Source organism: Saimiri boliviensis, chromosome 1 (assembly GCF_048565385.1).
Source record: "Saimiri boliviensis isolate mSaiBol1 chromosome 1, mSaiBol1.pri, whole genome shotgun sequence".
Lineage (NCBI taxonomy): Eukaryota > Metazoa > Chordata > Mammalia > Primates > Cebidae > Saimiri > Saimiri boliviensis.
In genome coordinates, this window is record NC_133449.1 from 295,194,722 (window position 1) to 295,203,479 (window position 8,758).

Sequence of the window (8,758 nt, forward strand, 5' to 3'; positions counted from 1 at the left end):
AGAGGCGTGAGAGGCAGCTGCAGGCAGGCAGTGAAGCCAGCATGAGCGCCCCACAATGCTCCCACGCAGCAGCTCTGCCGCAGCCAGTGCAGGCCACGGCTGTCACGTAACCTACCACAGGGCGTGGCCAACAGCCCGGCCGCCCTCTGTGGCCTTGCCCTTGCCCTTTGTGGTGCCCTTCAAGTCCGCACCCTCGGCCACACTGGGAGCTGCAGGCAAGTCTCCCAAGCTGGCAAGCGCTAAGGACAAAGTTCCGAGAGCCGCGGCAGCTCCAAGGCCCTCACCCCCTGCTCCTGGCACCCTAACACTGTGGCTGCACCAGAACCTGCAGAAGCAGTTCAGAGTCCCACACACACAGCAGCAGCCCAGGAACTCGGCCATCTGTCATAATCTGGGCACTACAGGGAGAAGAGGTGGCCCGCCCTGCCTGGGCTGTGCCAGGCTGCCCTGTCCCTGCTCATCCACAGGGTCCCTTTGTGAGAAGTGGGAGGAGGAGCCCCTTCTGGATAGACCAGCCCCAGCCCAGGGGATACAGTGTGGATTCTGGCCCAGGGACCCTCAGCCAGGCCCCTCATGGACAACAGCCTGCACAGCTCAGAGCGGCCCCCAGGAACCTACAAGTTGCCTTCCACAGTAGCTCCCTTGGTGGGCAGCCCATGCCATGGGAGAAGCAGGCAGGCAGTGGGCCACATGGGCCTCGAGGGTGGAGTTCCATCCCATGGATGAATCCCTGTCACCCCTGCAGGAAGGGGTCAAGTAGCCCCTGGGGACAGGGAAGCAGGAGAGCAGATGACAACACGGAGTGTGGCCCGAGTCTCCAAGCCCATGAAGCAGAAGCTGCACGTGCTCCAGCAAGGACAGGCCAGCACCAAGAGAGGCTGGGTTTCAGGTGTCCCTCCTGCGGCCAACAGCCTCCCCTCACCCCACTCCCAGGTCCAGCTTCCTCCTCACAGAAGAGCAAAGAGGCAAGAGCACAGGGCAGAAACCAGCCGGCCCCAGCCACGGAGGGCACTCAGCCTGTGGGCGGAAGCCCAGGCTACCTGCGGTGCCCCCGCTGAACTTGCCAGCCACATCCTTTCCCCCTTCCTGTGCTAGAACAGGACAGCGTCTCCCAGGGAGCCCCTTTCCTCTTCCCGCAGAAGGGAAGGGTCTCTGGTGCATAAGGGGAAGCTCCTTTTGCCTCGGGCTCCAAGGACAGCCGGGACAAGCTAAGCCAGTGGTGCCCTCTATGCCTGTCGCAGCGGTAGTCTATTTAGGGATTGGCCTTTCTCAACAAGCAGGTATTTACTGAGCCTCTGTGTGTCCAGGCCTCCGGGGACACAGCACAGGGGACTCACATCAGGTCACAGGGACAGTGAGCCGGTGTGGCCTGAAACTCACCATCCAGCTGAGGGCCTTGTGGAGCTGTGGGATTCACTACGGTCCATGGAAGAGCTGTCCTCAGGGAGGGTTCTGGAAGCCCCACCTCACATTCCTTCCTTCCTGCCTTCCCTAGGCAAACGCCTGCCGGGCACCTGCTTGTGTTAGTGCAGGACCCAACGTTAGATTCACCATGAACAGCCACCTTGACCCCTGGGAACATCGGGAGGACCCTCCCCTCCACACTCTGCAGACAGCACACCCCAGCCAAACGACCCGCCTCACCCTGGGATGCAGCAGGGCGCCCCCATCCCTGCGCAGCGGGCTGCAGGGTCCCCAGCATCCCCCAATGGTGAGAGTGGCTCCCTGTGCCTCAACCACTTTCAACGAATGTGCTTTCCTCTGAACACCTGCTTCCCCCCAAGCCTGGAATTTGGGTACATGCTGGGCAGAAGGTGCCTAGAGTCCCACCCCCAGTAAAAACCCTGGGCGCTGAGTCCCTAAGAGCTTCCCTGTAGCTGACACCTCACAAGTGTTATCATAACCCGACACTGGGGAAAATAATCCTGTCCTCTGCGGCTGCACGGGGACTGGCCCTTGGGAGCTTCCACCCGGGTGCCTTTCCCCTGCTGGCTTGCTCCGTGTCCTTCCACAGTGATGAACCACGCTGTGAGTGTAGCACAGTGTGATGAGGGCTGTGAGTCCTCTTGAGAAAATCACCAACACTGGAGGTGGTCTTAGGCCCCAGGGCCAATGACTTCAAAAGATCCAACCGAACTGAAAGCCACTATAAAGGAGAGCACGCCAGGCTCCAGCAGCTTTCCCTCCGCAGACTCCAGGGTGGTTCAAGCCCACTCCCCACAGGGCTCTGCGGCTGCCAGGCAGGCCCCATTCTGCCCTCTGGTGTCCACAGAGTCCCCGATGAGCTGAACACCAAATGCTCAAATGCCCCGGCCACAGGGATCAATGTCCCCGGCACCCTGGTCCATTCAGGGAAGATGCTTTGACCTACAGGTGGGAAGCCTCAAAAGCGGCATGACTCAGGGAAGGGTGGGCCACACCCCCAGATCCCGGCAGACCTCAGGACTTGGGACCTCCCTCTCCTAATACCCAGCATGAAGGAAAAGCCCACTCGCTGCCTGACCGCTCTGTGTTTTCTTAGATTCTGCATGTCCGCCTGACATCTGCAAGGCCAGCTAATGGCCAAAGTTTCCCTCCCGCTGCGAGGCAGCTTGGTGGGCCCCACGTGTTAGTCCTTCACATCGCTGTGAAGAAATGCCTGCAACTGGATAATTTATCAAGAAAAGAGGTTTCTTTGGCTCACAGCTCTGCAGGCTGTACGGGAAGCATGGCACCAACATCTGCATCTGGCGAAGCCTCAGGAAGCTTCCACTCACAGCAGGAGGCAAAGGGGGAGCAGACACCTCCCTGGGTGAGGGAAGGAGCCGGAGAGAGGGAGGAGGTGCCAGGCTCTTAAACAACCAGAACTTGCATGAACTCACAGTGAGAACTCATGACCACGAGGACAGCACCCACCATGCGGGAGGCGCCAGCCCTCGTGACCCAAACGCCTCCCACCACACCCACTTCCAACACTGGCGGTCACAGTCCAACATATTTGGGGGAGACAAAACATCTCAGCCCCACGACCCACCCACCTCCGTATCTGACTCTTGCATGTCCAGCCAGCACTCCTCCTGCCCAGGAAGCAGGCAGCTAGAGCCCCTACAGCCCGAAGCCCGCCGAACGGCAGGTGCTGGCGGATGCTAAGCTGCTCACCTTCCCGCAGAGGACGCCCAGGGGGGCTAAGGCCTAACCCCTCCCCAGCCCCTGCCTCCTGACCACCCTGACACGCCTGCTGGAGAAGAGGCCTACTGTGTAAGCACAAACTACAGCAACCTGGGGCCAAGTTGCTGCCTCGTTGCCCAGCACCAGTGCAGAGGGCTCGTGGGAGGAGGGGCGGCCATGGAGCCAGCACAGCCTGGAAGACACGAGGCAAGTCCCGCCTGTGCAGACCTGCCGGTGCCTCCATCTGCAGGGCGTGAAATCACAGCACAAAGGAAATAAGATGACTTTAAAGAGTGGAGAGGGAGAAAAGACAGTTTTGTGTTCTTCTGCGCTGATAAAATACAAAAGATTCATTCATCATCAATGGAGGCTTTGAGTGCCTAGGGTAGGGCATTCATCACAATTGCTGTTCTCTTAATATGGCCATAAACCTAACCGCCAAAGTAAGTCAGCTCCCAGGACCCACAGCTGGCTAGTTGGCCGCCCACTGCCAGCCTCGCCCACGTGTGGGAGGGACCCTCCTTGTAACCGGGCATGGCCCTGGCTTCCGGGCCTCATATGCTCTACCCACACAGCACCCTGGTTCCCAGAAGGAGAAGCAGCTCCAGGGCCCCAAGCTAGGAGGCTTCTCCGTCTGGAGGGTCCCCCTCCTAAGGGCTCCTGTAGGGTTCAGTGCTGTTTTGCCCCCGGCTTCCGAGGCAGGTATGTGGGACATGTCACTGAGGCCACACGGCACCCAGCTGCTCCTCTGCAGCTGCCCTGGACTCCAGCCTGTGGCCCAGTCAGAGCCTCGGCCACCTCCTCAGCCCTGGGCATTGATGGGGAAATGTCTGCTGGTGGTGGGCCAGGGGCCCTCCAGTGAGTCAGTGCCCAGGCAAGCCAGACAGAGAATGTGGGGTGGGGGGGGCGAGAAGGGAGCGGGGAACAGTAGAGGGGCGGGAAGCCCTAAGGGCTCTGGGCTTGGAGGGGAAGGTTTCAGTCAGAGGCCACCTGCAAAGCACCAGGCAGTTTGCAGAGTGCCCTGCGCCCCGGCCTGCATCCGGCCCCACCACGCCAGGTAGCCGGTCTCCCTCTCCCACGCAGGCCAAGGGGCCAGACACAGCACGCCACTGCCTCCACTGACACAGCTCGGCGGGAGCTAGACGGAAACTGGACCCAGGCCTCCTCGCACAGGCAGCTCTCCGTCCTGTTCCCTTTCCTGAGGTTCTCAGGCTGAGCCACGGCAGATTCCGGGAAAGAACAGACCGGCATCCTCAGGGGGCCCGGCCCCTCCACTCATCAGGCTCCTGTCCCAGCATATCGGGGACCCTAATGACAAAGCGCCCGCCAATCCCCTGCCCACACCAGAACACAGCCCCAGAGCTTGGTGCAGGTTCTGCTGGGAGGGCGCGAGGCTGGCTTCAGCAATTCTAGGAGCCCCTCTGAGGGAGCCAGTGGACTCTCCTGGGGAGCAGGAGGGACCCCCAGACCCCCCGAGGGGCAGCATCTGTAGCTTCAACCTCATTGTCACGGTTAACATTCTGCAGGTTTTTCTTTTTTTCAATAGAGCAAAAAACGACAGCCTCATGTCCCTGGGCTTCTTAAAACCTGAATACCTGGGGCTTTAAAAAATATTAACTTCATTTGCAGTCTGCCTTAGAGGGACCCCCTCCTACCTGGAGTGGCGTGCTGCAGGCCGTGCGGGGAGGCTGGCAGGCGGGTTTGGACTCGGAGAAACTCTGCAAGGCTGAGGCAAGAGCGCCCCCTTCTTCTCGAAGGTGAGACTGCGCAGCACAGCCAGAATGGCAAGGGCCAGGACTGGCAGGTGGGAGGGAGCCCTCAGCCAGGCTCCACGTGGCGGGGGTGAGGGGCACAGCGTGCCCACCCCGGACCCTAGCCCACCACGCAGCGCTCCCTGCTGTGCAGGAGTGGAGGGAGGCCGGGCTCACCTGCGAGGTGACACAGACTCATCAGTAAGCCCCCCTCCAGGAACATAACTGAAATGAAGCAGAATGCTGGCAGTTACCTGTCTCATCGTGGCTCCAACTTCTCTTCCTCCTGTACTGATGAGCTAGCAGGCACTTTAAAAAATCAAAGAAGGGCTGGGTGTGGTGGCTCCAGGCACCTGGGAGGCTGAGGAGGGAGAATTGCTTGAGCTCGAGAGTTTGATACTACTCTGGGCAACATGGCAAAACTCTGTCTCTGCAAAAAATAATTATTAACTGGCCATGGTGGCAAATGCCAGTAGTCCCAGCTACTCTGGAGGCTCAGGTGGGAAGGTTGCTTGAGCCTAGGAGTATGAGCTGTGATCACACCACTGCATCCCAAACAGAGCAAGAAGACCCTGTCTTTAAAAAAAAAAAAAAAAAAAAAAAAGGCCGGGCGCGGTGGCTCACGCCTGTAATCCCAGCACTTTGGGAGGCCGAGGCGGGTGGATCACGAGGTCGAGAGATCGAGACCATCCTGGTCAACATGGTGAAACCCCGTCTCTACTAAAAATACAAAGAATTACTGGGCATGGTGGCACGTGCCTGTAATCCCAGCTACTCAGGAGGCTGAGGCAGGAGAATTGCCTGAACCCAGGAGGCGGAGGTTGCGGTGAGCCGAGATCGCGCCATTGCACTCCATCATGGGTAACAAGAGCGAAACTCCATCCCAAAAAAAAAAAAAAAAAAAAAAAAAAATCTAAATCTGAAAATTATCCAGGATGGCAACACTTGAGTAACTCAATGTTACTTGAGTATTATTACAATTAAATGAAGGACCTTAGCATTGTACTAAAGGGTATTACAGACAGAATGATTGACTTAATGATTTTTAAATGTTATGATGATGTGGAAGCCATGCATGTTTAGTAGAAACCATACTTTGAGAACTTTGAGTACCCATACAACCATTCTGTTTTCATTTCACTAAAGCATACAATAAATTCTGTGAAACTGCGTACCCATTAATCAACCTTTCTTCATCTCCCCTCCTCCTCGTCCTTCCCAGCCCCTCGTAACAACCGGTCTGCTCTCTATCTTCAGAAGATCCACTTTAGCTCTCACATATGAGAACATGCAGTATTTACCTTTCTGTGCTTGGCTGGTTTCACTTAACATAACGGCCTCCAGTTCTGTCTATGCTGTAAAAGGCTGAATCGTGCCACGTCACGTTTTCCTCATCCATTCATCATTGATGGGCACTTAGGTTGACTCGGCATCTTGGCTATCGTCAACAGCGCTGAATAAACATGCTGTGCAGATGTCTCTTCAATCGTTTTTCTTTTGGATATATGAGTGAGATTTCTGGATGACATGGTAGTTCTTGATCAGTAGGGAGACTAAAGTTTACAACAACCTATTGTATATTTCAAAATACCTGGAAGAGAACAATTCCAATGTTTTTAGCATAAAGAAAATAAATATGTAAGGTGACGGATCTCCCAGTTACTCTAATTTGATCTGTACAAATTATATGAACATATTAAAATACATGTACTAAAATATGTACATATATTACATACCAATTTTAATAAAATAGGCTTGTGTTAGATGATTTTGCTCAACTATATGCTAATATAAGTGTTCTGAGCACATGTAAGGTAGACATTTGTTAGATTAGGTGCATTAAACGTAGTTTTGACTTACATGGGGTTTATCGAGACCTAACCATATCATTTAAGTCACGAAACAGCTGAAGGTACCTAGATTTCAATTTTCCTTAATAAAGGAAGCTTGAATCTGAGCTCTTTTTCCTGCTGCTTTTTTCAAGGTAAAATGTTGTTCTTCCTCACTAAAGCTCTGCTATTTGCTTGCTACTGGCTTTCTTTGGCCTGGAATCACAGAAGCACAGAGAAGCGTGGCCACCTGTCCATAAGCCAGTGAAATGGCATCAAGCAATTTCTACGTGCCTGGCAGTGTTGAGCCCGTGAGGAACTGACACCCATGCTCACAATTTACTGAGTAAAGAAGATATATTTGAAAAGTTAAATAATGACACAAGAGAAATACGTTCTTATAATGAATAGGTAATTAACTGACAAATACGGGACCCAACACTAGAGAAAAGAGGAGTCATCGGGCCTGTCAGGGATGTGGAGCCGCGCTGCACGGGGAAGTGGTGGCTACCAGAGCAGAGGGACAGAGGTGGAGGCGGAGAGACTTCCCCAAAGGACAGCCGGTCCCCATGCACATGACACCAAGGAGGGGAGACAACAGGCAGGGGCTGTCCTGTCCCTGGGGACATACAAGGGGACACAGAAGTGCCAGCACCTCCCCACACATAGGCACAACCCCTTCTGTGTCAGACCAGCCTTGGGTCTTTGACCACTTTGAAACAAGCTAGAAATTCAGGACACGTAGAGACGGGCAGACCAGACAAGAAATGTTCCAACCGTGCTTTGTTCTGTGCCCAAAACAGTGTTAAGTAGCATTGGGACCCTGCCCATGTCGTGTCACCTCTGGCCAGAGGGATGCCTTCTTACCAAAGGGTCAAGCCCTGTGGATCCCGTCCTGCCATCAGCTTTGAAAAGGAGCTCCAAGCCCCAGCAGAAGGAGCCATGCTCTGTGCAGTTCTGAAGTCCTGTTCAGGGCAGCTCCAGGGCTGGCCCTCTCCATGCTTTGGTGCTTGTCTCACATGACAGGTCTTGCTTATGAGCAGTGGTAAAAAAACATTTAGTGACTGAGGCCACCAGCATTTTAAAAAATTAAATAGAACAGGAAAAAGAAGAGAAGAGCAACTACAGCAAGAGAGGTCACGACTTGATAAACACAGACAGTCACATTCGCGTGGTGGCAAAGTTGAGCTCCTCGGGCCGGGCCGCCCTGGCCACACGGGAGGCGAGCCTGGTGCTCAGAGCTCTCGGTGTGCAGGCTCCCTCCTGACCATTTAACTCGGAGTCTCTGGGGGTGAGCTCCGCCGCATCCATGGCTCCTGGAAGAGGCGGCACCCAGGTCTCAGCGCTTCCTTCTGAACAGCAGGGCCCTGATATGTGCCTCCGAGCATTGCCCATAAGAAAGAGCCATTGTATACTAGGGGCTGTCCGGGGCCATGGGGCCGGCCGGCTGAAGAAGTCTAAAGGGTCGGTGGTCCCCTGGGTGAGCCATGGGAGAAACAGTGCGGCTGGGGAGGAGAGTGGGGAGCCGGCCTGGGTGCAGCTCAGGGAGAGAGGATTTGGGCGCCAGAAGCAGAGCCCCGGGTGCAGTTGGCAAGCGTGGCCTTCGGGTGGGCACCGAGGGGCTCCTGCAAGATAGTTTCAGGTCTGTTGAATCCAATAAAAAAACAATGTGGGCTTCTTCTTTGTATATTTTCAGATTTTTTCTTTTTCCATTTAATTTTTCTTCATTCATTTTTTTCTACAGTGTACATAACCGCTGATACATGACTGACTGAATGTTAAAAAATAACAAGCCACTCAGGACAGATCAGTGGAGAGGTAAGCATTCAGAGGGCAGAATGTCTCAGAGGGCCTCGAATGCCGGGCCCAGGGGCAGGGGAGCCACAGCACGCACGGCCACCTGTGCACAGCTCTGTCCAGCTGTGCTGTCCCAGGGCTACATCCTCAGGCTGAGCTGGAAACTCACCCAATGCCTGTCTGTGACAAAGAGTTTGGTAATGAAGTGGTGAAACCAGCACCCAGGAGGGGCCA

At 55.1% G+C, this 8,758-nt stretch overlaps 1 long non-coding RNA gene across 1 annotated transcript; it reads left to right on the top strand.

Moving 5' to 3' along the window:
- The first annotated feature begins 3,739 nt into the window (after positions 1–3,739).
- LOC141583554 (uncharacterized) lies at positions 3,740–8,547 on the top strand. The gene is made up of 3 exons (XR_012516208.1): positions 3,740–3,849; positions 4,777–4,904; positions 8,472–8,547. It is a non-coding gene; the product is annotated as an uncharacterized LOC141583554 (long non-coding RNA).
- Positions 8,548–8,758: the final 211 nt, after the last annotated feature.